At 49.5% G+C, this 25,282-nt stretch overlaps 1 protein-coding gene across 8 annotated transcripts in view; it reads left to right on the top strand.

The window, feature by feature from the left end:
- Positions 1 to 3,899: 3,899 nt before the first annotated feature.
- FAM163A (family with sequence similarity 163 member A) overlaps positions 3,900 to 25,282 on the top strand; it is a 78,328-nt gene continuing 56,945 nt past the window's right edge. For 3 of the 8 annotated variants that reach the window (XR_003129103.3, XR_003129102.3, XM_025430133.3), the window contains exon 1: positions 3,901 to 4,181. The gene's annotated coding sequence lies outside the window, so the exon portion shown is untranslated. Of the gene's footprint in view, positions 4,189 to 4,530; positions 4,607 to 25,282 lie in introns of those variants that run through there. The other 5 variants (XM_025430135.3, XM_025430137.3, XM_025430136.3 and 2 more) reach the window with 4 other exon arrangements.

Raw genomic sequence — 25,282 nt, 5'->3', positions numbered from 1 at the left:
ATATGTGAAAAATGTCATAGCTCAAATATACGTGAAGCAAAAAGTGATAGAATCAAAGGAAAAAATAGTCTACAACAAAAGTTGGAGACTTTAATTTCTTTTTATTTTTTTAAAGATTTTATTTATTTATTCATGAGAGACACAGAGACACAGGCAGAAGGAGAAGCAGGCTCCATGCAGGCAGCCCGAAATGGGACTCAATCCAGGGTCTTCAGCCCTGGGCTGAAGGCAGCGCTAAACTGCTGAGCCACCTGGGCTGCCCTAATTTCTTTTTAAATTACTTTTAAGTAAGCTCTACACTCACCATGGGACTTGAACTCAGGACCTGAGATCAAGAGTCACATGCTTTACTGATTAAGCCAGCCAGGCACCCCAAAAGTTGGAAACTTTAATATCCTACTTTTGATAATGAATAGGACTACTAGATGGAAGATCTCCAAGGATATAGCAGACTTGAATAGCTATAAAGCAAGTAGATAAAAAACACATCTATAGAGACTCCACCACCAACAGCCCTTTTCTCTAGTGCATATGCAACATTCTCTAAGATAGACTATATATTAGGCCATAAAATAAGCCTCAAAAAAATAAAGGTTTGATATCATAGAGAACATGTTCTCTTATCAGAATGGAATAAAATTAGATAATAAAAGAAAGACATTTGAGAAATTTATTCACAAATATGAAGAAATTAGACAGCAAAGCCATTCCCACATAACCATTGGTTCCAGGAAGAAATCACATGGAAAATTAGAAAATATGAGACAGATGAAAATGAGAACAGAAAGTACCTAAATTCATGGAATGCAGTGAAAGAGTGAAAGCAGTGTTTTGGGAGAAATTGATACCTGGAAACATTTATATGAAAAAGCAAACAGGATCTCAAATCAATTGCCTAAACTCCCGCCTTTGGAAGGATGTAGAGAAACTGGATAACTCCTACACTGCAGGTATGAATGCAAAAAGGCACAGCAACTCTGGAAAACAGGTTGTCAATCTCTTTTAAAAATGAAGTGTGCAACTATCGCACAACCAACAATTGTACTTCTGAGCATTTATCCCAGAGATATATGAAAACTTACATTCACATAAAAACCCTCACACGAACGTTTATAGCAGCTTTATTCATAATAGCTCAAAACTGGAAAAAAAAAAAAACCCAGATGTCTTTCAGTGAGTGAATGAATGGTTAAACAAGTCATGGTACATCCATACCATCCAATGAATAAACCTGGATAAATCCCCCACCCAAATTACACTGAGCGGGGAAAAAAATCCAAAAGATTACATACTGTATTATTTCATTTATATAATAATCTTGAAATCACACAGTTTTAGAAATGACAGACAAGTGGTTTCTAGTGTTTAGGGATCGGGAGGAAAGTAGATGTAGCTATTAAAAGGAAATCTAAGAGATTCTTGTGCTAATAGAAATGTTCTGTATTTTGACTGTGGCAATGTCAATCTTCTGGTTGTGATACAGTTTTGCATTGGGGAGACCTGGGTGAAGGGTCCCTGGGGTCCCTGCATTATGTCTTAAAATTGCATTTGAATCTACAATTATCTCAAAATGAAAATTCTGTTTTAAAAAATAATTTCTGATCAAAAGATGAAGATTAGTGAGGAGGAGAAGATACCGGCAGTATATAATTGACAAAGGCAGACAGCTAAAATATACAAAGAACCTTTATGGATCAACAAGAAAAAAACCCTGATAACTCTGTAGAAAAATGGGTAAAGATTTGCATAGGCACTTCACAAAACAGAAAATTCAAATAGGCTCTAAACACATGTAAGGTGCACCATCTTATTGCTAATTGGGGATATGAAATGAAGATCACAATTTTGATATAATTACGCATCCACCAGATTGAGAAGAATTAGTAAGTCTAACAATATGGAATGCCTGAATGGCTCTGTGATTGTCTGCCTTCGGTTCAGGGTGTGATCCCAGGGTCCTGGGATCAAGTCCCACATGGGGGTCCCCACAAGGAGCCTGCTTCTCCCTCTGCCTAGGTTTCTGCCTCTCTGTGTCTCTCATGAATAAATAAAATCTTAAAAAAAAAGTCTAACAATACTATGCCTTGGCAAGGATGTGGAGCAATGGGGAGGAGTGTAAATTTTACGATCACTTTGGTAAACAAATTGGTATTATCTAATAAAGTTAAATATAGGCATGCCCTATGGCCCAGCAATTCTCCTGCAAGGTACATACTCTAAAGAAAAGTTTTCGTTTGGACACTGGGAGATATATACAAGAATGTGGTTAGAGTATGATTTGTAATAGCCCCAACTACAACTATATGCAACAAAAATAGATGACCTCACAAACACGACCAAGTGAAAGAGGCCAGATACATGCAAAAAAAATCCATGCCATTTAGAGAAAGTACATAACAAGCAAACTAAACAACAGTGTTTAGGCATGCATACATAAGGAAGCGATTACTGTGAAGCCAGGATGGCTGTTGCTTTAGGGCAGAAGGGAAGGGCTCAGGAAAAGGAATGGGGGCAAGTTATGGGGTGATGTCAATGACCTGGCTGAGTACACAGGTTTGGTTTATGATGATCGGTCAGGCTGTACCTGCCTTCACTTCTCTGTGTAATTGTGTATAACAAAATAACACATCTCTCCCCATTTCAGTTTTGCCTTTGAGAAGAAGTAATAGGAGGAAGGAATGTAGGTGTGAGGTTTGTGTGAGAAAAGGCAGCACATGAAGATCTGAGGTCAAAATTTAAAATCCACAGAGGGAAAACGTGAAGTATGGGAAGCAACAGTAAACCTGCTGGACGGATCAGGTGGGTACCTTGCCTTTGGATACATTCCTATTTTTTAAATAGTGCTTTAGGATTAATAAAGGTTGCTCCATCCAGGTGCTAAGTCTCTTACTCCTCTCCTTTACAAGCGGGACCTGGGCTGAGGGACCAATGTTTTGCTTTCTCTCATCTTGAAACACTGATACAGTGTTCACATTTGCTTTGAGTCCTCCAGACTGTCCAGAGTATGAGGAGGAAAACATATCTGATGTGGAGAACAACCTCCCCACCTCCCCGTGAGCATTCATTTGGGTGACCCTATTATCCCCCCCACCCCACGTCCCCTGTCTTCAGCCCAAGCCTGGAGGGCAGGGTCGGGGAAAAAAATGAACAGACCTGGAACAGGCAAAAGTTCCATACAGAGATGCTTTGGAGATGCCAAAAAGTGAGTTTCCTTCCATCTCGCCCTACCTTGTTCTCCAAGCAGATTCATGTCAGGACTTATCGGCGTTTGGGAGTACAGCACAGAAGCAACTTGTCGTTTGAAAACATCAAAGGGCGGTCATTTCAGAGAAGAAATAGCACGGTTAACGGGTTCTCCTCGCGTTGGGGGAGGAGACATTGCGTCTCCTTTCCTGCTAGATCTCGCCGTCACAATTCTAATTACTCATTTACTCCCTCCCTGCCCCGCTGCAGGACGGTGGCCCTCGACGGCGGGGCCATGCAGGTGTGCCGGGACTGCCAGGGACCGGGACCGGCCGGAAACAGGGAGCCCGCTGGGCCTTGCAGGAGGCTCTCCAGGCCAAGTCAGGGGCAGCGACACACCCTGGTCCTTCAAACTATCATTCTCGCAGGGTTTTCCGTGCTGGCCTTGGGGCTCTCGAAGTTCCCTGTGTGAGGCATTCCTAGGACTCGACTCCTGGGTTTACCTTTTTTTCTTTTTAGATTTTATTTATTTATTCATTCATGAGAACAGAGAGAGAGAGAGAGGCAGAGGGAGAAGCAGGCTCCACGCAGGGAGCCCGACGTGGGACTCGATCCCGGGTCCCCAGGATCACGCCCTGGGCTGCAGGCGGCGCTAAACCGCTGCGCCACCCGGGCTGCCCTGAGCTCACATTTCTAAGGCGAAAAGGCAGCGGAGCCAGGTCTGCGCCAGGCAGCGGCGCGCGCTGTGTGCCTTGGCTTCGCCCTCGGTCGAGCAGCCTGTCTGGCGGGGATTCTCCCGGACTGGGGCGGCGCCAATCAGGTGGCTCGGTACCTGCCCCCCGCCCGGGCCACCTGGCGGGGCCATGAGGCTCTCGGCTCGGTGCGGGGCCAGTGCTCGGAGCGCCGGGGGACGCCGAGGAGCCTCGCGCGGGCAGCCCCGGGCCGGGGCGCTCGGAAGGACGCGGGAGTAGCCGCCGGCGCGGAGCTGCTCGGCCGCGGTAACGGGTCAGGGCGCTCCCCGAGCCCCGGTTCCGGGAAGGAGGACACGGAGGGGGGCGGGGGGCGGGGGGCGGAGGGGGCGGGCCGAGGTCCCGGGGCGCCGGGCTCCGCGCGGCGAGTGCCGGCCCGGGGCGCACTTCCGAGGGCGCCTTAGCCCGGGGGCCGTGCGGGGCTGCGCGTGGCTCGGCGCTCGGCCCTCCCGCTCCGCGCCGGGAGCCGCGCGCCCCGAGGGGGTGGGGGGCGTCCCCGCCTCGGGGCCGGACTTGCCGGGTCCCTGTCTCCGCCCGCGGCTGCTGGGCGAGCGCCTTCCCCTGGCCGGAGCGCACACGGCTGCTGCGCCCCGGCGCCCGCGCCCGCCCCCGCCCGGAGCATGAGGCGGCCCGGGCCCGCGACGCTGCCCCCTCGGCCGGACCGCCCGGCGCGCGTGAGTGAGCGGGGCCGGGCTGAGCTCCGCGGGGGGGCGGGGGCGCGGGCGCGGGGCGCGGGCGGGGGCGCGGGGGGGCGGTGCGTCCGGGTTCCCCCGAGCGCCCCTGCACCTGCCGTGCAGCCTGGGCGCGGTGTGGCGCGGTTGGGCCGAAGTTTGACCGCGGGGGGGGGTGGGGGGCGAGGTGCGCTCGCGGCGCGGGGCGTCCGGGTCCCCGGCAGCCGGGGCCGCCCGTCACGCGGAAGCTCCGCTCGGCGGCGGGAGGAGGGCAGAGCGGGGCCTCGGGGGGCGCGAGCGGGGCGGGGGCGGGGGCGCGGGCGCGGATCTGGCTTCTCCGCCGGTGCCCTTGGGCTACAGTCACCTCCCGCGCGTTCCCATCACACCTGGGCGTTCCTTTTCTCTGGGTGAATTGTGGGGCCCGGGAAGTTTGCTCTTTCTAGCAAGTTGGGCCGGGCGGGAGGGCGTGGGGGCAGGCATCCAACCGCCGGCGGCCCCCGCCCCGCCCCGCCCCGCCCCGCCCTCGCGCCCTGCCCGGGCCGCAGACCCCGGACCCTCCCCCAGCCCGGCCGCCTGGGTGGTCCCGGGTTGGAGCTGGGGATTCTCACCCGCAGGGCTGGGGGGGGCGGGGGCGGGCTGTCCAGTGTCACTGGCAGGAGTTGGCGTCTACGCAGTCGGATCTGTGCCCTGTCCTGTCCTCCAGTGGCCGAGCCAGGCCCACGTTTTATACAGTGTGAGGGACAAGTCATGATGGGGGCGGCGGGCTTCAGGTCTCACAAGTGCACTCCGCCTGAGATTCGCTGGGATTTGGAGTCTTCCCGGGGGTGGGGTGGGGGGAGGGTGGGCAGCAGCTTCCTTTCGGTTCTAATGAAGTACTTGGAATTACATTCAGCTCCTGCGCCTCTCCGGTTAAGCTGACAGAGGTGGATCAAGGGGAAGAAAGAGCAAAGGTGTATTCTCTGAGAGCAATGATAAGTTCTCAGACCTCTCTCCAGAGGTCCCAGCTCCAGTGCCTGCGAGGATCTAGACCAGCATATAGATCGGGGGGCGTGTTGGCACCCAGGGTGGATCAGGTGTGATGTTGGGCAAATCAGCTGCACCCTCCTCAGAGTAACACCCCCCCCCCCGCCCACCCCCTACAGAGGAGCATGGCCATAATTTTTGCCACCTGGGGGATGAAATGAGAGAGGACCATGTGTGAATGAGAAAAGCATCTGAAATCCTTTGGGGGTGGGGGCAGGGCCTCTGTGTCACATGCATAGATGTGTGCATCTGTAGTTGTGGGCATCACGGGCATTCTTGCCAGAACTTGAAATTTGCATTGACTGACCTTATCCAAAATTGCTCTGGAAAAGCAGAATGGGCTCCAGTACTGGTGAGAGCAAGTCTCTCATACTTTGCTTGAGGAACTCTGTTTTGTCTCCAGTGGGCCCATCTGTAATTGGAAATGAGCTCTAGTTAGTCCAGAGAAGCTTCAGGCTGAGTGCAAACATCATCTGGCAATAGAGGAGCCCACCCTCACCCAGAGGCCCAGGCTGGGATTTTAGTGATGTCTCCCGATAACTTTGGAAGGAGGCTGGGGGTGGATCAGAGCAGAACCTGGGAATCCCCTAGCTGGCCTCTTAACAGACTGGCCCTGGCTGGGCCATTCCAGGTTTCATCAATTGTGAAAAGTGCCCTGAGGTTTAGAATCTGACCTGATGATCATTAACACTAATGAAAACTGCTACCACTTATTAAGTCCCTTCTCTGTGCCAGACACAAGGCCTTGCAAAATCAATATTATTATCCCCATATTTCATGTGAGGAGACTTGAGTTTGGGAGACGTTAAATAATTTGCTAAGAGCATAAAGCTAGTGAGTGACAGAGCCGTTCTGTGAAGCCAGGACGCCCAGTTCCAAAGTCCCTGCTCCTTCCACAGTGCCACTCTCCTCCTGTTAAGAACAGACACACATGTGGTAGCAGAAAATCCAGAGCCGTTGTGAATAAACATGTTATTTGTAGGTCCAAGAGATGATGTGGCCCTGTTAGGCCTTAGGGAAAGTGCTGGCCTGGTAAAACTGCATGCGCTCCATTCCTGTTCCCTTGAGGACTCGGGTTTAATCACAAAGGATTGATTCTTTAATATGTAAAGTGCAAACTGCAATGGCATTCTTATTTACCTTTCAGTTAGCAAACATCAAAAAAATTGGCAAGCTGCTGATGAAGTCCTGGAGAAACAGTCCCTTTCATATGTTGCTGTTGGAAGAGTAAAAGGGTACAACTTCTTTGCAGGGTGTTTTAGAAACATCTACCCAAATTAGAAGTGCCCATAGCATCCGGCTCAGTGGTTCCATCTTTAGGAATTGAGCTTGCCCTTATACTCACCCATGGGCACAAAGGCAGATGTACAGTATAGCATCATTTGAGCTACGAAAGAACAGTTTATGTGCTCATCCAAGAGGGACTTGTTAAATATCTTGTGGTACCTCCAGGTAGTTGAATATTGTCCTATTCATTCATTAAAAAAAAAAAAAAAAAAAAAAAGACTTAGGAAATTTTTCTATAACTGATAGGGAATGGTTTCCAAGATACATGGCTAAGTGGAAAATGTTCACAGAGGGTTTATATTATACTACTGTTTATGTTATGAAGGAGGAGGCAGAGAATTCCAAGATATTTGCTCCTATGTACATAACTAGATACAAAAAAATCTAGTGAGATCTGTTGCCTTCAGAGAGAGTAGACCTGTAAACCCTTCTGTACCCTTTTGGTTTTGAAATGTGTGAAAACGTTAACTATTTTAAAAAATCCTTTTTTCTTGCCCTGTGCCTGATAGGTTCCCTCAAACTCTTCTCCAGCTGAAGAGTGTGGGGTGATGCCCCCACCCTCAGGTTGCTTGAGAGGTTCCATTAGGTGGTGTAAAAGCCAAAGGGCCCTGAGAACACACAGGGCCCATAGGCTCTGGGCCATCCACAATTCCTTACCCAGATCGTGCTTGGAAAGCTGGAGGGAGAGGTGCCTTTAGACAGCTGGGAAGGCAAGATATGACCCTTGAGGCTTGAAAACAATATGAAGAAATAGAAACTATCCTTTTTATTGCCCTGATACTCCCCTACACAGGAGACACTGTCAGTGCCTGGACAGCCTTAAGAAAGGGAGCGGGAGGAGAGGTGTGGCTGCACATCAGTGAGGGCAGTAGGTCTGTTTCTGGTGTTACATTTGGACTTCAGAAAGGAGAGGAAGAGAGATACACTTGAAAGAAAAGTTTTGAAAATTGTGCTGGGGTCTAGGGCTGTATTGTCCCAGAGGAGGAAGGAAGGTTATTGATGCGGCTGTGGTGGCATCAATCAACGTGTCCCAGAACGTCCCTTTAGGTGCCTCCCGTCAGCACAGATGGCCTGGCTCAGCAACCCCCCCCCCCCCCACAGCCCCACCAGAAATCCCTTCTGCCCGTGATCAGATGATCACCCACCCTGGAAGCTGCCGGGGGTGCATGAAGGGCGTGGGGGCAAGTGTCAGGTCCTGCCTTCCCTCCTCCAGGTAAGACAGGCTGTTGAATGGCAGAGCAGGAGAAGAAAGACTTCGTGCCAGCCCCATGGCAAGGGGTCTTCCAGCACTGTTAGGTGGGAAGCCTTCAGAGGAGCACGAGGTACTCTGCTAAGCACTCTGCCTATATCATCTCACTTAATCTCCTGATCAGGTATGTGTGAGAGCCCAGGCTCTTTGCCATCAAGCAGCACCTTTCTGCTCGTCCTCCAGTGATTCTCCTTCTGGGCATAGCGGCCCTGCAGCGGGGGCACCTGAGCATTCCAGGTGCTCAGAGACTCAGTTTGGGTTATAACAGCATGTGGCTGAGGGTTACACACTTTGATGGATGAGCTGGAATATTTGCAGTCTGGATGGGTTTGTACAAGGCACAGTTCAGGGACAAAGCAGTCAGCATTCTTTGTTTGATTTCCATCTTTCCTGCTTCTGTCTCTGCGTGCACGTTAGGGCTGGACTCCGTGGACTGTGAGTGTGATCTTCCACGGAGACAGAGCGGGGGGAAAGGGAGGGGTTGTCTCTGCTTTGGCCCAGATACTAGTGGCAAGGAGACGCTTGGGAGGCGCTGTGTCTGTACCCAAGGAAGAAGGTGGGCAGGGTGGCTCCCCAAGCCCCAGGTCTGTGCAGGGAGTCTCTCTGCTGTTTGGCAAAAAGCAGTCTGAGAGCCAAGGGCCTGGCTCACTGTGAACCTTTCTCCTCCCACACAGCTCACTGGCTAGGGCTCACCTCTGACTCCCATTCCACTTCAAAAAGTAACCGCTTGAATTTTTCCCCAAATGAATTCTCGAGCAAGGGCAGCTGCTGCTTCTCTGTTCAGCTCTTGCCCACGGGGGTGAGAGCAAGAAGCTGGACTGGCCTTTCTGCTAAGGCTGCTAGAACCTAGTAGCCATGAGAGGGAAAGCCAGGTACCCCCCGCCCCCGAACTATTAAAAAAAAAAGTCACCTTATGACACAAAAATGTGGTGTTTATTAGCATAGCAAAATATTAGTGCAAGTGAGTATTGTTGAAGGTCCTGGGAAGACAGGAAGATGAGCAAGGCATGGTCACCGGCCTTGAGTTGTGCACAAGGCAGTGTGGGAGAGGACCACTCACTTCAGCAGCAGGACCCTGCAGGCCAAAGTAGTAACTGCTAAGTAGAGCTACAGATGACATTGCGTCACGTGGAGGGGGGCTAAAGTGAACCCCGGGCTGGCCCCTGTAATTCCAGGAGACTGTTAAGGACTTTTGAGGGGGAAGTGAGTTTTGAGCTGGGCTTTGAAGGTTAAGTACAATTTTGATGGACAAGCTCCGGAGAAAGGGCAGAAGAGGCCAAGAGAATGGGTTTTGGTAGGATATGGGGTGTTTAAAGATACATTAATATCATATTATTTACTCAGGTTCTGCCGCAGACACAATACATGGCATTTTCAGGTGTTTACAGAGTAGAACTGTTTATATCCCCATAAAATAGGTAATCACTATGGTTTTTTTTTTTTTTGGTGGTAAAATCGACAGGGCCTGATGATGGATAGATATTAGAAGTGATTCCCACAAGTGCAAGAATATAAAGCTATATTGTGTTTATATCAGGTTCATTTCACTTGCTAAAATAACAATGGATGGTAGCTTCCGTATATGCAGTTGACATTTCTGTTGCATCAGAGCACCGCAGGACCATGAGCTTCCCAGCGGAGAGGCAGCAGAGCACTAGGAAGGGGATTCAAGTTGTGTCCCAGCATTTTGTTCTTTTGTTTATTCACTCATGTATTCACTCGTTCATTTATTCCTACATGCAACAAAGATGATCCACGTGCCTGGGCCAAGTGCTGGGCTGGCTAGGGAGAGAGAGAGAGAGAGAGAGAGAGAGAAAAGAGAAAGCCATGGTCCCTGTAGTCCCTAGGAGCTTGCAGTACGTGGAGAGATCACAGGAGAAGGTGACAAATGCCATCATAAAAATAGCAATGAAGGGCTGTGGGAAGACATAATATGTGCTCAATAAATGCTGGTTGCCAAAACGAATAAACAACTTGATAACCACTACCAGATACCACCAAGAGAACAAATTAGACGGCTAAAAATATTTCTTTGGCTTTGGCCAGTGGGTCTCAAACACTTGTTCATGTTGTGAAGCCTATGGCAACCACGGTGCTTTCTGGAGAATACCACACAATTTTAAAATGGCTGAATACGTAGTTTTGAACTAAGTCAGAGAGCTGCTTCTGCTAGAATCTACCACAGGCATAGAGTAGCAGAAACCAAGTTTTGAGAAAGAAAACTTTACAAAAGACAAGCTTTAAATTGAGGATATCCTGTCAGCGAACTTTTTTTCTCTATGAATCAAGGAACGACTGCCAAGATTCTCCCAGTCCAGGAACCCCTCAGTCCAGCTGGTAGACACCAGGGATCCATGGGCACACAGTTTTGGCAGTGTGAAGGTTGTTGATGACTCTAGCAAGGGCAATTTCAGAAGAGTAATGAGGGCAGGAGCTAGATAGGATTACGTTGCATTTTCATGATGTCAGCCAAGTATTTACTGAATATCACAGGGGATACAGTGTGGAGGGGGAAAAACCCAGAACAGTCAAAGCCCAGCTCATGGAGCTTGAAGTCATTTGGGGAAACAAATCTGTCACAAAGTAAATGTAAAGTGACACTTATAAAAGCAATAAAGTAGAGGTCCATGGCATAATAAGGGTGCTTAATAGGAGGTCCGGGCTGCTCAGGAAGGACCTGGGAAGTCATCCTGGGGAAAATGATGGTTCAGCTGGAACCTGAAGAATGAGTAGGAGCACAGGAGGTGAGGGCAGTTTGGGAGCTGAGAAAGGGTATTCCAGGAATGGGGGAGGGGCATGGCTACAGCAGGCGTGGCATTTTGAGGTGTCCAAGGCCAGTGGACTGGGATGCAGAGAAAGAGAGGGAGAAATATATGAGGCGAGCAAGAGAGGCAGGAGGTAGCAAAAAAAAAAAAAAAAGAGAGAGAGAGAGAGAGAGAGAGAGGCAAGAGGGAGTCTTATCAGCCACAGTAGGGACTCTGGTGTTGATTCTAAAGCAACAGGTAATCACTGAAGTCCTTAAGCAGGATAGTGACACAGCCAGATTTCCCATTTCAGAAAGATCTCCATGACTGTAGAGTATGGATGGTATTTTGAGGTGGCCAAGGGAAGATCTAGGGAGACCAATCAGGAGATATTTGTTTGTACTGGGACATTAGTTGTGGGGATAGATAGAAGTAGATAGATTTGAGAACTTTAGAAGGTAGAATGGACAAGAAGTGATGGTTTGGATGTGAGAGGTGAGAGGGAAATATTGGGGATGAGCCCTAGGCTGCCAGCTTTGTCAGAGTGGATGGAGGCACCATTCCCTGAGACAGGAAACATGAGTTCAATCTCAGCACGTTGTACTTGAGGAGCCTTTGAACCATCTAAGTGGAGAGGTCAAGAAGCCAGGGGGAAATAGAGGCAGGAGTTTGGAGGAGAAGTCTGGGCAGGAGATGTACCTCCATAAGTTATCAACTTCCAGGGGTAAATGAAACCATGGTGTAGATGGGGCTGCCTAGGGAGGAAGGATAGGCATGGAAGAGAAAGGCCTGGGGATAGCTTTGAGTTAGGATGAGCCTAGAAAGTAAGCAGAGAAGGTGATCTAGAGAGACAGGAGAAGAGCCAGGAGGGAGAAATGTCATGAAACCCAAGGGCAGAGTGTTTCCTGCATAAGAGAAGAGGAAGCATAGGGGCTGCTGAGAAGTCCATTACAGTGAGGACCAGTAAAAGTCCATTGGCTTCAGAAACATAGAGATCACGGGTGATTTAAACAAGAGCTTCAGGGATGTGACGGGTAAGAGTCAGACTAGTTGGTGGAGGAGGAAGTGGACACTGAATGTATAAGTAAGTCTTTCCGAAGGTTTGGCTGTGATAGTTGGAGAGATGGGGTGATTTCGTTCTGTTTTAATGGGAGATGGTTGAGCACCTTTAAACATCAATGGGAAGGTTCCATTTGAATGGAGAAATAATTGGTTCAAGGAAGGGTAATTCATAATGGGAAGTTCCTAGGAGAATGGGTGGACAGCCTCAAACATGCAGGTGGAGGGAAGAAGAGGGGCCATTCTTTGGGATAACTGGACAGAAGAAGGGTAGGATGAGGGCAGATGAGGGTAGGTGGTGGAAGATGAGGATGTTGCTGTCTGATGGAGAGAAAGAAGGGCAGCTAGAGGAGAGGCAGGGTGGAGGAAGAAGTTTATTTCAGAATGGGGGTACTGAGGACGGTGAAGAGATAGGGTGAAGAAACTAGTGAGAGATGATACTATTGGAGCATTTATTAGCTGTAGGACATTGAACTCATTTTCTTATCTGTAAAACGGAAATAATCACCATGATGCTGACTCCATGGAGTTGTGCCTGGCACATAGAAAGTCATCAACAAATGTATGCTGCTGTTTTAACTTTTATTCTCACCATCAGTGGCTAGCACAGTGCTGAACACATAACTGGTTTTGGTATGGAATAGTCATCAATGCTCCCAGGTATTTGGTACATAAAAATTAGATGGACATCTCTCTATATACCACTTGTCTCTCTTCCCATCTGTGAAGCACCAGTTTCTTTAGTCTCTAGACAGTTGGAAGCTCTTTTGCTTCTTAATGCTGAGGGATTTATTTGTATGTGGTGCTGAGCCAGGGCAGATTCTATTAGGGGAGTTAAGCATATGGACAGGGCACTGGGCCAGGGTGAAAAGAGAAGAGGTTCAATTAATTCAGGAGCCCAGTCTCCTCTGACCTCATTGATATACAGAGGACAGGACTTCTGTGGACCTCACTCTTTCATTTCTTTTATAACATCCAGTAAAGCCAACTTTGAGCCAGACCTGCACCTGGGGCTGAGATACAAAGATGAATAAGAATCGTTCCTGTCCTTGTGATACTAATTTGATCAGATAAATGTTGTAATGACTATATCACATGCTGGGGAGCACAGGAGAAAGAGCCCCTAGCAGTGCCCAGACTAGGCAGGGAAGGCTTCCTGGTGAGGTAGTGTTTGAGCTGGAATGTCAAGATTAACATCTTTGTAGACCAGAATGGAAATAGATAAGGAACATCTTTGCAGACAAGAAGGGAAATCTTCTGGGCCTTCAAGGCACAGTTAGGCCCAAGAAGCTCAGGAAATGGTTTGGAGCAGGCAGGGGGCGGGTAGTGGAATGGAAACTGCATTTGGTCCCAGTAATGTCAGAACAGAAAATGCCAGGTGATGATGACAAGGTGAGACACTGGGCAGCAGGCTGGCTGTGGGATCTGGACTTGAACCTATAGGAGATATAGAGCCACTGTAGATTTTTGGACAGTGGCAGAGGGATTGGTCAGGAGACAGTGGTGATGGTCTAGATGAAACTGACCTGAGGACAATATCAGTGATATGATTCCAAGGTAGGGTCATGCTAGTGGGTGAGTGAAATGAAACTAAAAGCTGCTGACATTATGGAAGTCATGGAAATAAGAGGCGAAGGTGTTAGAGAGGCCATCCTTTTGCATATGGAGACTTTTAGGATGATAGAAGAACCTCAAATGAAAGGGAGACAGTTCCTAAAGTCCTCAGTGAGTGAAGGAGAGACAGTGATGGGGTTAAGGATAGACCAGAAGAATAATCAAATATCATGGACCTCAAAGGAATAAGGATTCTTGCAAAATAACAGAAATGAAACACTCTAGACTCTAATTCTAGAAGATGGAATAAACTCATGAAAAGATTGAACTGTTGCTTATTTCCAAGGTGAGATGGCCACCACAAAACAGGTGGAATCTATTTCCAAGCTGTTGGGCCACTGAGTACCACTTGAGGACACCATACAACATTACAAATGAGTGCCCACAGGTTTAAGACCTCAGAAATTGGCTGAGTCCTCATGATGACTCCACAATCCATGGTGGTGGTGTCTTTGGTGGAATCTCTTTCCCAGGCCTCCCAGAGAATCATTTCCAACCTCTTTCCTGAGGTTTGCTGATACCAAGAATGTCTTTCACTGTGTGGCAAAGGAGTTAGACACACATAACACCATTCACCTCAGGGGGCTGACGGTTTAGCACCAGGCTTCTCTTGGCAGATGGGTTTCATTTTTGACTTTTCTCTGCTGGCCATACTCTAGCCAGTGCTGTGCTGGGCACATTGGAGGAATCAGAAATATACCACACATGGTTCATGCCTTCAAAGATCTCATAGTCTAAATAGAAACGCCAGACTGATACACTGGGAACAGTAAGAGGCAATAAATACTATGTCTGGCTCAAGGGGTAGGTGGTTGGGCACACACGGGGGAATGCAACTGTCTAGTCAAGAGTTGGGAGGGATGGAAGAGAGAGTAAGGAATCTAAAATGACCTTCAGAGTTTGGAATGGGGGGTGGGTAGGCCTGGGGAGTGGTGGCGCCATTCTGAGAGACTGGGAAGTACAATGAAGGAGAGGCTCAGAGGGGCAGTAAAGAGCTCTGACTTGAAAATGGAGAGTTTGCAGGCTTATTTAGGTGGAGGCAGATGTGGAACTCAGTTGCCTTTGTTGATTTGAGTGTACGAAGTGTCAATGTTTAACAAACAGTTGATGAGGCAAATGAAGTCAATGGTAATAGAAAGATAGAGAAGGGATATACCCTAGAAACATTAAAGGGATGAGGTGGATAAGATTTGGTGGTTGAATGGATTTGAGGGGAGAGATGGAGGGAGGAGACTGGAGTGACTCACAAGTTACTGGGCTTAGGGACTGGGTGGATGATGGTACCACTGATTAGGAGGAGGAAAAGCACTTTTCCCCACCACAGTGCTGGGGAAAGAGCAGGTAAAATGATGAAGTCTGTTTGAGACCATTCGAATTAAGGATTCCTGTGGGATAGCCAAGTATGCAATGTCTAGGAGCCACTTAGTGGTACAAGTCTGAAACCTAGATTTCAGTCTAGTGACATAGCTGTGGGCATCGTCCACGGACAGGTGAGGGCCTAAGGCAGGCATGGGGTGGGGAGACAGCGAAGGAATCTCGGCAAAGGCTCATGTTTATGAGGGGAGTGGTCTGGAGGGGACAGTCTCTGAGGGAATGGTCCGGCTGAGTTGAACCAGATGAGGTAGTACTACAAGTGGTTAAGATGGAAAGTTAAGGGATAAAGAGTTTCAAGTAGGTGTCGGTAGCCCTTGGTAGATTCTTCGGGAGGGGCAACACGGAGGTCATTGAAGACCTTTGTCAGAAGTGATTTCAGAGTAGTGGTTGGGAGTTTCAGTCAATTCACAATGAATGAGTTACGAGAAAATAGAGACGCAAGTATACACAGACATTCGAGGAGTTTTGCTGTGAAGGGCAGAGAAATGCAGCAATATTTGGGTGATTATTGTGAGGATGTGGAGACATCAAGTGTAGATTTATATTCCTAGCTTTGTTGGGAAAGAGAAAAGAGACAGTTGGGACAACAGGTGGAGGGGGATGTGAGGAGAAGCAATGGGTTGTTTTTTGGAGTGGAAGAAACTCGACCATGTTCATGGGCTGAGGGGATAGAGCCAAAAGGCGAAGTGAGAAAGTACACTCAGGGAGAATATTCAATGGAGCCTAGACTGGAAAGAGAGGGAAGAGGTAGGATATGGACCACAGGTAGGAGGATGGACTGACCAGGACGGAAGAAGTTTTCAGCATTTAGATACAGAGGAAAGAGGATGAGCATTGGTGTAATCCTGGATAAGACTTTGGGTTGGGCTAGGGATGGGGCCAAGAAGACCAAGGTTCACCCTTGGTGGGTGTCAGTACCCTCCATGATGTCGACAAGGTTGTATGAAGAGGATGGGGGTCCGATGGGGAGCATGAGAAGAAGGGCGAAGGTATGGAACAGTCTCTGGGGGGACCGGAAATGTTGTATATTAAAGGCTTAATGTTTTTGAGCCAAGACAACTGAACAGTGGTGATTGTGTGGACAGTGGTTTGGGGGAGAATTTGGAGGAGCACCCTCAGGGTGTTTCTGAGCATGTTAAATTTGAGACAGTGGCATGAAATCCATACCAAGTCCTACGGGTGATGAGTGTATCTCAGGGGTATGTGGGTGTTTAAAGCCAGCGTCCTCTCGAGCCTCCAGACTGTGAACAGAGCTGTTTCACCCAGCTGCTGGGCAGCATCTCTCCTCAGACCGGGTGGTAGAACCAACGAGAAGTGCTGGAACATGCTGTAGGCATCTCTGAACCCCGGCCGATATGGGCTCCTAGGTGTTGCTACTGTTACTGGATTCTTGATACCTTGGTAACTGGAAGGGCATGGGGAAAGGTAGGCTAGCTGAGGACTCTTCTTGTAGCTGCCCCCCGCACTCCCCCCCCCCCCCCCCCCCCCCCCCCCCCGCCATGTCTCTATTAACAAAGCAGTGCTCAGAGAACATGCTGATCTGCTCCGGGCAGAATTCTTATTTGGATTTCAGAGCTTTCCTCAATCAGATTGTCTCTCCCAATGTTTCCCTACTGGCAGGCACATGCTAACTCCATCTTCTGGATCCTTTAGAATCTAGATGAAGGTATTTTACTACAATGTTTGGGGAGAACAAGCTGCAGTTTCTTGGAAACAGGCTTTTAGTGGGTTAGGAGAAGACCAACAGAAGGAAGAAGCAAGCTAACGCTCCACTCCCACCCCGTCAGCCTTTCCCTCCACGCTATCTGCGTGTGTGCTCAGGCTTCCACCCTACCTCTCACCTCCCCTTACTCAGCAAGTTTGAGCGCATGTGAGGGGCACAGAGATTCTCTGTCTCCAGAGACACCGCAAATATTTCCTTCTCCCTTTCCTCTCCTTACCTCATTCGCCACCTCATCGGAGTTCCTGGCCTTATGTACATCCATCCATCTGTCTGGGACCAATTTTAAAGAGGTATGAGTTGGTAGGGCCATGGAGGTGGCCTCAGTTATGTGCTTTCTTCTCAGATGGCGAATGGCCACTTGTTGGAGTTCCTTGAGTTCCCCACCTCTGGGGCTGCTCCAGCCCCTCCCTTAAGACATCCAGACTGCCCCACAGTCTAATGACTAAAGGGGAGGATGCCTGGCACAGCAGGGACCCCTTCCTGCCAGCTCCACTGCTAGGGTGGGCATCAGTTCTGATTGGTCGCAATGTGCTCCACTGGTTGTTAAACAGTTTTCATGACACTCCTCATCGCCTCTGTTTTTTTCCACCCAGCTCTATCTGGAGGCTCACTGTGTGTCAGACACTGAGCTGGGTGCTGGAGATTAAATGGTGAACAAAGCAGGTGAGGTCCCTGGCTTTGTGGGACCCACAGTCTTGAGCAGTATTTCTCAGTCTAATCACTGTCGACAGTTCTTTGCTGTGGGGGGCTGTCCTGTGTGTTGTGGGGCCCTGAGAAGCATCCCTGGCTTCTACACACTAGATGCCAGCAGCACCCTCCCCTGTTGCGACCGCAGGAAAAATATATCTAGACATTGCTGAATGTCCCTTTGGGGGACAAAATGCCCCCTCCCCCACTGAGAGGATAAAAAGTATTCTCAAACAATGGATCACTAAGTATAAAGATGCTCTGGAAAAAAAAAAAATGAGCAAGTACCATCATAGAGAATGAAAGGAGACTTATTTTAGGTTCATTTATGAAGCCAGGCCTCCTGAGTGAAGTAGGCCTGAAGCCGAAGCCTTTGGGATAAAGAGGAGCCTGTCATGTGAGGTGTGACAGACTGAACAGGCCTGACAAGAGAAGATTCCCAACACCAGAAAGGGCTTTGGCCATTTGAAGAACAGAAGGAAGGCTCGTTGGCCGAGGCCTGCAGATCAAAGGGAAGAGCGGTGCAAGGGGAACCTGGACAGGTAGGGAGGGGCTAGGTTATGTAGGGCCTCGTCAACAGTGCTGGTTTCAGAGTATCCAGATATCTGTGCCGTGTTGTAAGTAGGAAAGAGATAGGCACAGATTGATGTTTGAAGCAGATCACCCATCTGCTGAGTGGCAGCCAGGCAGGAGACGGAGGGTAGCCTGGAGCCCATTAGTAGGGACAGAGGGCCCTAGATCAATTTGAGATTTGCCCCCCTGGCTTGAGATGTCTCACAGATTTTGGTCATATCCACAGGTTGGCAGTACTAGTACCCGGACCACCTTGACTTTCTTCGGTAGCATTTATTGATTGCCTGCCTCCCACCCACCTTGTAAGACACTGACCGGGGCAGCTCCAAGTCAAGTAGGGACAGCAGACACAGTGCAGAGTGCAGAGGTGCATGACCCTCTAGGCCTGAGGAGCTGTGGCAGCTGTGGAGGGAGAGCTAATCCGGCCTGGGAGAGGGCGAAGGGCAGGGAGACCTGGACGAGGTGACACCTAAAGCAATTAAAAAAAAAAAAGATTTTCTTTATTTATTCATGAGAGACACAGAGGTAGAGGCAGAGACATAGGTAGAGGGAGAAGCAGGCTCCCTGGAGGGAGCCTGATGTGGGACTTGATCCCAGGATCATGGACCTGAGCCAAAGGCAGATGCTCAATCACTGTGCCACCCAGGCACCCTAAACTGATTGATAAAAAAAATCAAGTAATCAAGTGAAGTGGAGGAGAAGGAACATGCCAGGCCTACCACCACCCAGCAGAGGCCCAAAGAGTGCGAACAGCACGACAGGGCAGAAGCAGAAGACCCAGGGCAGAGACAGGTGGGAGAAGAGGCTGGAGGGGCTCGCAGGGGCCAGACCGTGACAGCAAGAGCAACCTTTGGGTCTCCGGGGGCAACTGACCATATGGTGACCACAGGAGCGAATGGAGGTGTGGGCTCTCTGGTCTCCTCTCCTGCAGGGCAGCCCCCACTCCACGGGCTACCAGAGGGTCCTTGCAAAGTCGAGAAGCACTGAAGGCCTCTGCGTGTTCCCTTTGTCTCGTGTCACCCCCCCTACCCCCCGCCCCCAGTTTTCCCACAGCAGCTCCCAGGTGTTCTCCTCCCACTCCACCTCCGGCGCATCAAGCGGCGGGTACTTTTACAGACGGCCACACTCTACCTGCCTTGCTCACGCTGCTCCCTAAGTCCTGAAAGAAAATCCGAAAGAGAGGAAACAGTTAAAGTAATGAATATCAACTGAACCATATAAAAGAAGAAGGAATTTCTCCAGCAAACCAGCAGCCGCATCAAACGATGGAGAAACATTGTACATGAGAAAATATTCATCAACTGTTTTTAAATTATACAACGGCATGTGCACGAGATCCAGGGAGTACAGGTGTGTGCGGCCGTGCGTAGGGGAGGATGACGGAGTGTTAGCACACTTACCTCCAAGTAGGCAGAGTCACAGGGGATTTTAATCGCTTGTGTTTGATGTACCTATTCTTAAAATTTCCTAATACGCAATCATGACTTTTATGATAAGAAGCAAACTGTGTACAAAGCTGCTCCCAAGGTCTGGTCGGCCGTGTTCCCAAGAGTCCCCGACCTCTGGCTGGTTCCCCTGACTGCTCTTCGTAGATGCAGCAGGATCTTTCTCCAGGAGGACTGCAAGCAGGACAAATTCATTAAGTGCGTTCAGTTCCGAAGATGACAGGAGCCAGGAAGGCATAAAGTCTTGTTACTACGACAGCCAGCAGACAGCCTTGATGTCTGTGTGTTTATTTATTAACAGGACTTTCTGTATCCGTCCTCCGCGGGCTCCAGGAGCTTCCCAGCTGACTTTGATACAGATCATGTTCTCAAAGTGGTGCGGCCCATCCGTCAGAATAAAGACAGGGCTGGCTCACCGGAGGATTAAAGCCCAAACCACACTGTCCCAGGAAGCAAAATAAACATGAAAGAATATTGACTGGGGTCGGTGAGGTGTTCAGAGAATAGAGTGTGGAGGAGCATGCTCGGGTCTTGGGTCACTTTCTTTAACCTAGCAATTGTCAAATACTCTTTCCATGCCAAGCATGGAGTCTGTTACTGTATATTGCTTCTCCCCTTTAAACTTCAGGACAGTTCTTCCAACAGTCCCCTGTTTGGAACTGTTGAAACAGGCCCAGAGGAGATAAATCACTAGTTAACAACAGCTTAGGTGTTAACATAGCTGTTTTTTCACTGAATACCACCCCTGCCTGCACCTCCCTGCTTGACAGATACTGCTTAAAGGCAGGGAATTTTAAAGCTCTGAAAATGTCCCATTGGTTTTGGCTTAGAAGTTCCTCAGCATGGAGTAGATGCCAAAGGCTCTTGTTGGATGGATGGATGGATGGATGGATGGATGGATGGACGAACAAGAGAGAATGATTTCTGAAAGGCCATATAATCACATACAAGCAAAGAGAGATAATCACATTAGAAACCCATCACATAGACAGTTGCTACAAATGAATGTGGCCAGTATTTAGTAGTACTTTCTGTTGCTTACCCAAGAGTTATGAGCAATGGCTGTAATGGGAGTAAACCTCAGGAGAGTCATTTTTGAAGTGCTGGAGAGAACTGGGATCATGCTGGGTATGTGGGTCAGGCAGTGCTGTCACAGGGGAGGAGAGGGGCTAGCCTGGTGGAGTTCCATGCACAGAGCCAGATGTCTGCCCTGCTCATTTGCACATTGGTTACCAAGGCCCTACTGTGTCCTAGCAGTTTGCCTGCACTTGCTCTATTCTCGTGGACAGAGGAGCAAGGGGGCCAGACAGCGAGCCTTCCCGGGCCGCTTGTGAGAGAGTTGCTTTATTTATTTATTTTTTCAAGGTGGTCAAATGAAGAGCTGTTTTCCTCCACGTGTGCTGCTCAGGGATTGGTTATTGGCTCAGCAAGTAGAGACTGAGGAGGAAAGCTTTGGGTCACCTCTCTTATCTCCTTATTCATCTTCCTTGCTGTGCAGAGAAAAACCTCACAGATTCCACGCTCCATCTCTGTTGCATTAGGCATCTGGCAGCAGGAATGAAGGCCACTGTGTCCAGGCTACTGTGGGGGCCAAGAAGAGAAATGCTTCGGGCAATATGTTGGGCTCCTGGGCTTCCAGGAGTTCCGTTTCCTTGGAAAGAGAATGCACAGCGCCTGTGGGATTACAGAGCAATGCCACTGAGTTAGGAAAGTCCTGGGAGCCAAGGGGCTCCAGAACACATGACTGGCTAGTTTCTTCTTCTGAGAAATGAGGCAATTGGACGGATTCTGCTTTTTCCTCTCCTCCCCCTGCTCTATGAACATGTGATTCTCCAGTCCAAGACTAACAAGGTTAATCAGTAAAGATCTGTAGGAGAAGATGTCTTAGAAAGGGCAGAGCACTTGGGAGACCTGCATCTCGGCCCCAGATGGAGGCCGAGAGGAGGCTCGTGATCTCTGGTGGGAGGCTGTGGCCGGTTCCATTTTACAGCTGTGGAAACTGAGAGCCAGACCAATCCCTCCCCACCACCCCTTCCCCAAAAGGCAGGGAAATCCCAATGTGTGGACTTCTGCAAAGGCCTCAAGACAGCTGCCGTCCTTGTCTTAGAAGAGATGCTTTCCCAGAGGCCTCAGGCAGGTGTGCGGAGGAGTCCGCCTTCCTCTCTCGAGCCTCCCTCAGACTTTGCCCCTGGTGCTTCCTCACCAGCCCCATCCAGTTTGGATTGGGGAACCACTTTGAAAAATTATTTCTAAAAGATCTCTCTCTCTCTCACACACACACAAACACCCACACATACTGAGCGAGCTCTTTGTATTCTATAATGGAAATCATAAATGGCTCTCAGGCTAAATGAAACCTGAACCAATCAAACAACTTTCCCAGGGGCTCAAAAGAAACAAGATTCACAGAACTGGCTGGCAGTACTGCAGAAAATAGAGCTGATGGAGAGACACCCATGCGGGTGTGGGGTGACCTTGACAAGGGAAACACAAGGCAGTATTTTTATCTGCCTTTCTTTTCCCAGGACATTGATGCTGTCCCACGCACCCGCAACAGGCTGCTGTTTCATCTCCTGACACCTGGGCCGCAGGGATGGGGGAGTGAGCAAAGCAGATAGGAGTATACCCACTGGAGGAGTAGGGAGACCAAGCCATAGTTGCAGATCGTGCCTTGTTTAGAGTCCTGTGGACAGGCTGTGGGGTTCCCCACATAGAAACAGCCTGCCCAGACTTGGATTCACAGCTCCAGTGCTTGAATTCTCCAATCTCGAGGATTTCCTATTACATTTCCTTTCCTTTCCTTTTCTCTCCCTTCTGTCGTTCCTCTCTGGGAGGTGAGGTATTGGTCTTGGGGACTTGAAGATAACCAACTCACCCAAGACTGTCCTAGTTTTAGTGCTGAAGGTCTCATGTCCAAGAAACCCTCTCAGTCCTGGGCAAACCAAGACAGGGAATTACCCTGAAAGCATGTCACTGCTTCAAAGGAAGCTCCTAGGGCTGAGGAGAGTGTTTCCCCAAGCTCCATTCTGGAGGTGGTCTCACATGGCAATCGTCCGTGTCTATTCCATGTGTGAAGCAAATCAGTCGGTGCCTCAGTGGCCTTACCTGGGAAATGGGCATAATCATAGTGTATGCCTCAAGAGGTTGCTGTGTGAAATTATAGAAATCAGCACATGTAGAATGCCTTGATTTTTAAAGCAGTGCCTGTCTCCTAATAAGGGCTCAGTAAATGTTAGCTGTTGTCATCGCTGTGTCAGGGTCTGCCTGTTAACAAACCGGAGATCACAGGACCTCAGAATTGAGGACCACAGTGCCTCAAGGCACCACAGGTGCCTTGTTAGAGTTCATCTCAGTGTCCCCAATTTAAATGTAGCAACTCCTCCTCACTCCACTTCCCCTCTCCCCCAACCCCCACCCCACAACGGGAATGGGTGCAGCTGGTGGAGGTTGTTTTGATCGGATATCTGCTGCCAGAGGTATGGGCTGTGATATCTAAGTGCAGTACCTCTCAGAGTTGAACATGCATGTGAATCACCTGGGGATCTTGTTTAGTCTCCTTCAGGGTGGATTCTGATTCATCAGGCCCAAGATCCTGCATTTACAACTTTATAAGCTCCCTGGTGAAGCTGTTGGCTCCCGGGACCACGCTGGGAGAGCATGGTCACACTGTGTGTCAGCCTGTGTGAGTGTGAGCAAAAGCCTGTGAAGTTCATGGCCATGTGAAGTTCCTAAGATGAGAGCATTAGTCCAGGGTGGGCGTAGGGAGAGATGGTTGCCTAGATATGCTCAAAGCGTTTGAGGAGAGCAGCTCAGTGAGTGGGGAAGCCAACAGGGCATCAAAACCCTAAGCGGGTGTGGATAGCTGTAGTGAGCAATGGTTGCAGGTAGTTAATAAGAATGATTAAGGAAATGAGGATTGGGAATCTCTTTTTGCTTGTTTTAAATATCAGAGCTGCTTCAAGATTTCCAGCTTCAATCGTTATCTTTCTCACTTGTGTCCACGGATCTGCTCTCTTGACTGGTAGACGAAGGGGTGTAATGCCCCACCAGTGCCCAGTCACACGTGGAGAGGGTGATGGGCCCTGAGTGTGACTGTAGAAAGGTTCAGAACAGCTGCCTGAAGAGACCCAAGCCCCCCGCACCTGCCCAGGGTGGCTGGGCCTCCAGCCCCCACCAACACTACCCCAGAGTGACAATGCCTGAGAGGGAGGGATCCAGTACTTCCTCAGCCACCCAGAGCCTGACCTCTACGAGCCACCTGGCACTTACACCTCCAGTTGTGATGGAGGGACCCAACTCTCCCAAATAATCTGAGGACCCCAGTGAGCATAACCAGTGACCCTTCACATTTGAGGCACCTTTATTCCTTTTCCAAGGCCTTGCATGGCAGCTCTTGCTGCCAGCCCTCTCTCTCCCAGCTCTCTTGCTGCAGACACCATGTTAGGCACCAAGATGGTATTAGCATCCGGTGGGGTGAATCTGTCCTCTGCTCTCTGGCCTAGTCCAGAGGAGCCTTCCCGGCGAGGGAGGAGAGACGGAGCTGGACACCAGTTCAGCCTGCTGCCTGCTGCCTGGATTCCCTTAGGCCCGGCTTGTGCTAATCTGAAAAATAGCTTTATGATAATGTGCACTAAAAGCACTCTGCAGACCCCGGTGCCCTGGGAAGAGTCGGGACTCGGTAGTGCCAGCTCCCCCCGCCCCCCCCCCCACGCCCGCTGTCAGCCTCCGCGCACTTTTAATCTCCCCCATGTCTGCCCAGTGTACTACACATTTGTACCTGTCACTTCGGATCCCCCCGCATGGCTGCTCCCGGCCAACTGGGCTTTCTCCTTTCTTCCCAGAATGTTCCCCGGGGACGGCCCAGCCCTGGGTAAAGGCTTCCGTTTTCCTTTGTTTCCCCAACTTGGAGAAACCCCACCCCTTGTCCCCCAACAAGTGCCTTACAGAGCCTGCCAAGCCCTCCTGTGCCCCTCCCTGCAGCTGCTGGGGAGCAGCCTTCTGTTTGGGGGGGGATTAGGCAAAAGTAGAGGATGTTCCAGACACGGCTTCTCTCCCACCCCCCTCTCTGAGGAAGCGTAAAGGTGTTCTGAGGCACCTCCAATACGGATCAGAGTGGGGTCTCATAATTTATGATGTCCCCCCAATTCCTACAGATTTTTTTTTGTGTTTTTTTTTTTATTGTGGTGAAAAGCATAAAGTGAACTTTATTCTCCTAACCATTGTTGCATGTAACAGTTCAGTGGGGTTCAATATCTTTACACCAGTGTGCAACACACCTCTAGACCTTTCTCACCCAGCAGCACTTGAATTCTATACCCGCCAAACACTAATTCACCTCCTCCCTTCCCCCAGCCCTTGGCAACCACCTTTCTACTTTCTGTGATTTTGGACTTCTTTAGATACTTGACGTGAATGAGTCATGCGGCATCCACCCTTTTGCAGCTGGCTGATTTTGCTTTGCATCATGCCCCTGAGGTTCATCCACGTTGTGGCAGGTGAAGGATTTCCCTTCATAAGGCTGCATGAGATTCCAGTGTGTGTGTACATTTTCTTTATTCACTCATCTGTCCATGGACATTTGGGCTGCTTCCTCAGTTTTTTAAATCCCTTTCTATGCAGCTAGTCGCTCACAGAAAGTGACTTGCCCAAGACCACACAGCCAATCAGATGGGTGTTTGCTCAGGATTTTATGTTGTTTTTTGGATTCTGGCATCAGCACGTGGGGGCCTCTGTTCCAACCTGCGTGTACCAGGAAAGGCCCTCCCTGAGTTCTACTGGCTGCAGAGGCACACGATGACATCCATCCAGGTCCTCGTGCCTGCGTGCCTAGGAGAACGTCCAGTGTTGGCTTTGGTGTGGTCAAATGCTCTATGTGTATGGACACTGGATTTTTTAAAAATC

Source organism: Canis lupus, chromosome 7 (assembly GCF_003254725.2).
Source record: "Canis lupus dingo isolate Sandy chromosome 7, ASM325472v2, whole genome shotgun sequence".
Taxonomy (NCBI): domain Eukaryota; kingdom Metazoa; phylum Chordata; class Mammalia; order Carnivora; family Canidae; genus Canis; species Canis lupus.
The sequence above is the reverse complement of the archived record's forward strand: the minus strand, read 5'-3'. Positions and strand labels throughout refer to the sequence as shown.